The sequence below is a fragment of the Dipodomys spectabilis genome, unplaced genomic scaffold (assembly GCF_019054845.1).
Source record: "Dipodomys spectabilis isolate Male_0828 unplaced genomic scaffold, ASM1905484v1 ptg000073l, whole genome shotgun sequence".
In the NCBI taxonomy this organism is placed as follows: Eukaryota; Metazoa; Chordata; class Mammalia; order Rodentia; family Heteromyidae; genus Dipodomys; species Dipodomys spectabilis.
In genome coordinates this window covers 8,472,162-8,480,224 of record NW_024870750.1, presented here as the reverse complement: position 1 = coordinate 8,480,224, position 8,063 = coordinate 8,472,162, and the positions used below count along the sequence as shown (strand labels likewise).

General features: G+C 46.1%; 1 non-coding gene across 1 annotated transcript; it reads right to left on the bottom strand.

The window, feature by feature from the left end:
• Positions 1–785: 785 nt before the first annotated feature.
• LOC122110109 lies at positions 786–914 on the bottom strand. The gene has a single exon (XR_006147817.1). It is a non-coding gene; the product is annotated as a small nucleolar RNA SNORA40 (small nucleolar RNA).
• Between the last annotated feature and the right edge of the window lie 7,149 nt (positions 915–8,063).

Below are 8,063 nucleotides of genomic sequence, written 5' to 3'. Positions count from 1 at the left end.
CTGGCACTTCACACCTCTACTTCCAGTGTAACCCACTGCTACCCAGTTCAGCTTTTAGACTTGAACTGCAAAACCTGAGTCTTATGCCTACTAGGCTACTGTGTAGGTTTGTAGCCTCCATGAATGCATGAACCATTTACTTAAAATACACCTCTCTCCTTCCCCTTATTCTGTTGTTCTCTGGAGCATGCTGACTAACAGTAGGTAATGAAAGGCAATGCACTCCACCTGGCTCCTTTTCTCTGGCTATGTCCCCCTTGAAGCAGCCTCCCTGGAGGCCCCAGCAGGTGCACAAGTGGAGGAGCCTCTGACTCCAACCCTGGCCCTCTTCATTCTCTATTGCTAAAGTTTCAGATGTCACAGACCACAGAACAGTCACTCTTGGCATGATATCGTAACCCACAGAAATCACAGATTTTAAATGATTAAGTAGCTGCACTTCAAATTTCAGTTCAAGACCTTTTTTTTTTTTTTTTGCTTTTACATCAACTTTATCCTCAGAACAACCTGTGTGAGTTGACAAACCTTCACAGTGCCAACTGTGTTAGGAATCATATTCCTCCTTACATGTACCAAAATTTCACATCGGGGGCTGGGAAGGTGGCTCAGTGGTAGAGCGCTTGCCTTGCATGCCTAAGGCCCTGGGTTCAATTCCTCAGCACCACATAAGCAAAAAGAAAAAAGCCAGAAGTGGCGCTGTGGCTCAAGTGGTAGAGCACTAGCCTTGAGCTGAAGAGCTGAGGGAAAGCGCCCAGGCCCAGAGTTCAGGCTCCATGACCGGACCCAAAAACCAAACCAAAACAAAACAAAATCTCACATCGGCAATGAGTTCTGGGTTGCAAAAGAGGATTTACTGTTTGCACCTGTCTGTCAGGCTTTGTTACAAATTAAACAAAGACAGGGACACAAGTGCTCCAAGACCATTTTAATCTAAGTGATTCATGCCCTAAAAGACCAAGATGGATAGTCTACAAAGAGAGTGAAGGCCACAATTATAACAAAGGTTTTATTTTCAAATCTGTGAAAACTCAACACACCCTCCCTAATCTAGGGGCACATCTGACCTCAGACCTGTCTGAACAAGAGCTATGGGTGACCAGGTCATGAAGGAGGGCCCAAAGCACATCATCAAATGTGGTTTGTCTGACTTGGACCACGTCACTTCCTCAGTCTGTGGAGAAGTACGCCTCCAATCCCTGCCAGCTTTGAAAAAGCTGTCCAGGCATGGCTGGAGGCTCTCCAGATCTCTTGAAATGAGGAGCTTTTAGAAGAATTACCTCCAGATCCACAGTCCTGTCCAGAGGCTGAGTGGAAATTCAATCAAGCCCTGGGCTGCCACAAGGACAGGAAAGCCAGGCTGTGAAGCTGTCTACATACTTGAATGCTTTAGCTTGGGAATCTGACTTCAGGCTATTCCCAAAGAACAGAGCCTATTCCGACCAGAGGCTATTCCCAAAGAACAACAACGGCCATAATGACGGTGACATCTTCTCATAGCAGAGCAGCCTACCATGACATTTTCTCATAGAAGAGAGGTCCTGGAAGGATTCCAGCCATGAAGCTGGAAAGCCAGCATTTTATACAGAAGAAGTTGTGTGTGTCCCTTTGAACCGTGAAGACAAATGGAAGACTCACTCCAGGCTGAGCTTCACATTCCTCATCCCACTGAAATCTTTTGTTGTTGTCCTGAGAGTTTGTTACCTTTACAGCTCAGACTGGCTGCAAACTCCAGGCTGGCTTTCAGCATGTCATCTTCCTGCCTCAGCCTCCTGAGCTCTGGAATTACAGATGTGCATCACCATGCCTATCTTCACTGGATTCTTAAAACAGCTTCTGGCTCAGACCTATAATCCTGACTACTCAGGAGAAAGAGATCGGACAATCAAGGTTCAAAGCCAACCCAGCAGACAAATCTGACTCATCTCCAATTAAATAGAAAAAAGCTAGCATTGCGGGTGTGGTTCAAGTGGCAGAGTGCTAGTCATGAGTGAAAAAGCCAAGCAAGAACACAAGGCTCCAGGCTTTATTTATTTATTTATTTTGGATCCAGTCGTGGGGCCTGAACTCTGGGCCTGGGTGCTGTCCCTCAGCTCTTCAGCCCAAGGCCAATGCTCTACCACTTGAGCCACAGTGCCACTTCAGGCTTTTTTCTTTATGTGGTGCTGAGGAATCGAACCCAGGGCCTCAGGCATGCAAGGTAAGCGCTCTACCACTGAGCCACCTTCCCAGCCCTCCAGGCTTTATTTAACCACCAAAAAAATCTGGAACTGACACACTCCTGGCCCAGAGTCTTTTTTTTTTTTTTGGCCAGGTCTGGTGCTTGAACACAAAACTCAGGGCCTAGACACTGTCCCTGAGTTTCTTTTGCGCAAGGCTAGTCCCCTACCAGTTGAACCACAGCACCACTTCTGGCTTTTTCTATTTATGTAGTACTGAGGAATCTAACCTAGGGCTTCAGGTATGTTAGGCAAGCACTCTACCACTAATCCATATCCCCAACCCTTCACACACACACACACATACACACACACACACACAATCTGAAGTAGATACAAAATTTAGTTCTGCTTTAAAGATGAGAAACCAGCCTGGGCCTTCAATGCCAGTCTAAGTGTGTTGGATTTCACAGCCTGTTTTTCTACTTGAGTCACTTACTCTGCATTCAAAGGCAGAGGGATTTTTCCCACTTAATATTTGATGGTGTCTTTCCCAAATACCAGGGCACGCTCCTACATAATCATAGCACAACTTCTACAGTTAGCAAACTAGAACTAATTCAATAACCATCTAATCCATAGACTGCATACCAATGCCCCTTATGTTGTCTTTTTTGTTTTGTGCCAGTACTGGGGCTTGAACTCGGCGCCTCTTATTCTTATTTGGCATTTTTCCCAAGGCTGGTGCTCTACTACTTGAGCCACAACTCCACTTCCAGATTTTTGGTGGTTAATTGGAGATAAGACTCACAGACTTTTTTGCTGGGCTGACTTCAAGCTGTGACCAACAGATTGCAGCCTCCTAAGTAGCTAAGATTATAGGTATGAGCCACCAGTGCCTGGCTTATTTATGTTGTTTACGAGCCAATATCCAAACAGGGGTCATAGGTTGCATGATTATCATACCTACTTGTCTTCTTTAGTGTAGAACAACTCCTCAACGTTCATCATCTTTCATGACCTTGACATTGTAAAGAGCACAGTGATGGGTCCCAGTTGGTATTACCTAGCTACTTCCTCATGATTTTTTTTGGGGGGGGGTCTGGTCATGGGGCCTGAACTCTGAGCCTGGGCGCTGTCCCTCAGCTCTTCAGCTCAAGGCTAGCGCTCTACCACTTGAGCCACAGCACCACTTCCGGCTTTTTTCTTTTTGCTTATGTGGTGCTGAGGAATTGAACCCAGGGCCTCAGGCGTGCAAGGCAAGCGCTCTACCACTGAGCCACCTTCCCAGCCCTCATGGTTTGTTTTGACAGAAGTGGTGCTATTGGTATATCAGATTCAGAGGTTTACAGTAGACTTATCTTATTACTGATGGACACAGACTTTTTGGGGGATGAAGAGGAGGGAAGATCAGTCCTGGGACATGAATGTGGGCCTGGGTGCTGTTCGAAGTTTTTGTGGGTTATTTTTTGTTGTTGTTTGTTTGTTTTGCTCAGGGCTAGCACTCTACCACTTTGAGCCATAGTGACACTTCTGGTTTTCTGATTAACTGGAGATAAGTCTCTTGGACTTTCTTACCTGACTGGCTTCGAACCTCAATCCTCAAATTTCAAACTCTCAAGTAGCTAGGATTACAGGTGTGAGCCACTGGCACCCAGCTACATAGACGTTTAAATAAGTACTTGGAATCCTATATTGAGAAGAAAAAATATAACTGGGAATTCTGCCCAGCCCAACCAGCACTTTATTGCACTGTGAACAGTAGACCAGCTTCAGCAGGGTCAGAGCCCTATCTGCAAGGTACTCTACACGGACTTGTAGAGAGGTCCATGGAGCTATATTAGGACTAGGCAGGCTGCGTTTGCCAGCCTCCTCCGTGGGAGGGGACTTGAGTGGCTAGAAGTTCTTCAATAAGAGGAGGGTAAGGCCTCACAGAGCATGCTAGAACAGGTATAAGAGCAAGAAGCTGGGTGATGAGTTTTAAAAAAAAAAAACCTGGCAGAATAGCTGAGGGGAGAAACACGGGGGAAGGGGCGAGACTAATGGGAGAGAGAAAGACTCACAGAGCTCAAGTTCAAGGCATTTGCTCCATGGACCTTCATAGGTACTGTTTAAAAATGTTTATAAGTCGGGGGCCAGTGGCTCACACCTGTAATCCTAGCTACCCAGAAGGCTGAGATATGAGGATCACAGTTCAAAGCCAGCCTAGGCAAGGAAAGTCTGTGAGACTCTTATCTCTAATTAACCACCAGAAAACCAGAAGTGGGCTGTGGCTCAAATGGTAGAGTGCTTCCCTTGAGCTGAAGAGCTCAGGGACAGTGCCCAGTCCCAGACTTCAAGCCCCATGACCAACAACAACAACAAAAGTGTCTATAGCCAAGTACTAGTGGCTCATGCCTGTAATTTCAGGAGGCTGAGATTTGAGGATTGTGGTTAAAAGCTACCGGGGCGGGAAAGTCCATGAGACTAATAAACTACCCTCCTCCCAAAAGCCATAAGTAGATATAATAATTTTTTCTGATTGGAAACCAAATCAAGTTTACAGATTGAGATAGGGCCATAACCCCTGGATCAGAGCAAATTGAGGCTATGTAAATTTGAAATCTGAGGCAGCAATTCTTTCATGAGAAAACTCGCTCCTTGTATCTGGTGGTTTGTTCTTTCTTGCCTTTCTGACTTTCTCTGTCACTTTCTCAAATATATATCCTCCTTGCATCGTCTTCCTAGCTCTGTGAGCACCATTCACATATGCTTTGCGGTCCATAAGGATCTCTGGTTGAATGTCACTATATGCAGCTACCTACCTCTTCATTTGGGCCTAGTGTGCTTGTACAATGAATGCCCGTTAATCCCGGCATTCAAGAGGCTGAAGCAGGCAGAGCAAGAGTGGAAGGCCAGCCTGGGCCACATAGTGAAACTCTGTCTTAAAACAAACAAAAAACAAGTATTAACAGAAGCACAAAAGCAAGCAACTCACATTTTTAAATTGTGGTTCCATATGTAACATTGTAATCAAGCCTAGATAAACAAATCTATGACACTAATGTCCTTGACTAAGTTGTGTAATCATCTCCACTATCTATACCTAAAACATTGTCATCATCCCAACAAAATTCTACACGCATCAAACAATAACTTTGAGCCACACTAGGGGCTCACGCTTGTAATCCTAGCTACTCAGGCAGCTGAGATCTAAGAGTTTCAGTTCAAAGCCATCCTGGACAGAAAAGTCCCTGAGACTCATCTCCAATTAACTAGTGGAGGTGTGGCTCCAGTGGTAAAGTGCTAGCTTTGAGCAGAATAAACACTCAAGCCCTGAGTTCAAGTCCCAGGATCAGTACCAAAAAAAAAAAAAAAAGGAAGGAATTAAAGAAACAGGGAGAAAGAGAAAATAACAGCCGAAGCCTGTTTTGTGCTGGGGCAGGAGATCAGCTCCCTGACAAAACTGTCAGGTCCTGTTGCCCACCTGCAAGAAGCTTCCTTTGCAGGGCCTCTGATTCCAAGCAAGGCCCCACTGTCCCTCCCCATCAAGGGGGTACATTCTGTGGGATTCACATTACATTAACCATTGGACATTGCTTCCAACTCCCTGGATTCACAGACCTGCCTTAGAAGTTTCTAGGGCAACCTTCTCCATTTCCAGATGAGGAAAGATCCTATGTCCTATGGAAAGACGCTGAGGGTGTAAGTAGCTTGCTGAAATGTGTATCCACCCATCCTGATGTCAGCCATTCCAAACTCACAGCAGCACTGCCTCCAGTTTCTATGCCACGCCCCACTGTGCTACAGCCTGCCAACTAGGCTTTCTCTGGGAAATATGCTGCCTAAGTGAAATCTTGTCATCCCCCTTTCAAAACTGAGTATTACATGAAAAACTCAAGTCCTGCAGGCTGAAAGCACCGAATAAAGGGAACATGAACTAGGGCAGGGAGAGAGGTCACAAATCCTTAGTGCTTTACCTCAGGCCAGTGAGTGCTCTATCACTTGACCCACAGCTCCACTTCCAGCTTTTGGGTGGTTAATTGGAAATAACAGTCTCATAGACTTCCCTGCCTGGGCTGGCTTCAAACCTCAATCCTTAGATCTTAGCCTCTAGTAGCTAGGATTACAGGCCTGAGCACCAGTTAGCTGGCTACAAATTCTGTTTCTGAAGCTTAAGCTGCTGGTATTTAGTTTAGAAAACTTTCCTTTTGGGGCGGGGAAAGCGGCTCAGTGGTAGAGCGCTTGCCTTGCATGCATGAGGCCCTGGATTCAATTCCTCAGCACCACATAAACAAAAAGAAAAAAGCCTGAAGTGGTGCTGTGGCTCACTTGGTAGAGCACTAGCCTTGAGCTGAAGAGCTGAGGGACAGCGCCCAGGCCCAGAGAACCAGACCAAAGAAAAAAAAGAAAGAAAACTTTCCTTTCCCTGTTTCAAGAGGAACGTTGTTTGCTTTGATGGTTTTTAAAGTTTTGCTTAGCCAGGGCTGGGAAGGTGGCTCAGTGGCAGAGTGGCTTGCCTTGCATGCATGAGGCCCTGGGTTCCATTCCTTAGCACCACATAAGCAGAAAAAGCCAGAAGTGGCAATGTGGCTCAAGTGGTAGAGAGCTAACCTTGAGCTGAAGAGCTGAGGGGCAGCGCCCGGGCCCAGAGTTCAAGTACCACGACTGACAAAAAAGAAAGTTTTGCTTAGCCATTCGTACCCTGATGCATTTACATGTAATTCCAACATGGCGGACAACCAGAGTGTTAGCCTCCTATGAAGGACTCTGTGTCAGCCATGTGTTCACCCAGCTCTGGATCACAAAAGGCTGGAGACAGATGTCACCTGTCACTCCTGTGTGGTAGACTCTCGTTTGATGTTGACATAAGCACAGCTGTTTGGTTTTATTTGGGTTCATTGATTTCTACCATCCCCCTCTCCAAGGTCTGTCATCCTCTCCTAAGTCAGTGCTCCCTTCTGGCATGGCCACTCCCTGTCTCCCCTTCCCCACCACCTAAATGCAAGATGCTGGTTTCCAAACCATCCTCAGTGCCCTTCTAGCCCAACCTGTCCCAAATCCTAGCGCTCCCATTGTGACCTTCAACAAGTTACACAATGTATTGAAACCTGGTTTTCTCAACTGAAAAATGCAGGTGATAATAATATCTCAGAGCTCTTGGGCTTCCATAAGAAATCAATGAGCTCATATACAAATCACCCCTGGAGAAATGCATGACACGTTGTAAATGCATGATAAATTCTTTTTTTTTTTTTTTGGGTCCGGTCGTGGGGCCTGAACTCTGGGCCTGGGCGCTGTCCCTCAGATCTTCAGCTCAAGGCTAGCGCTCTACCACTTGAGCCATAGCGCCACTTCCGGCTTTTTTCTTTTTGCTTATGTGGTGCTGGGAATCGAACCTAGGGCCTCAGGCATGTAAGGCAAGCGCTCTACCACTGAGCCACCTTCCCAGCCCCTGCATGATAAATTCTTAACAAAACTGCTACTCCAAGCCACACATTGCAGGGCTTTGGGGCTCATAAATTCTGCTTGGTAGAAGCTTATTCAAAAGACAATACTCTTAGCCAGGCATGAGTGGCTCACACCTGTAAACCTACCTACTCAGGAAGCTGAGATCCGAAGATCATGGTTCAAAGCCAGCCAGGGCAGGATAGTCCATGAGACTTTTATCTCCAGTAAACCACTAGAAAACAGGAAGTGGCTCAAGTGGTAGAGCACTAGCCTTGAGCTGAAGAGCTGAGGGTCAGTGCCCAGGCCCAGAGTTCAAGCCCCAGGACTGACATAAAAAAAAAAAAAAAAGACAAAAGTAGTGGCATTACATTTTGTGTATGTGTGTTTGTGTGTCCGTGTGGTGTGTTACTGGATTTGAATTCAGTACCTCACTTTTGCTACCCTTGAACTATGCCTTCTGCCTCTTGTTTTGTACTG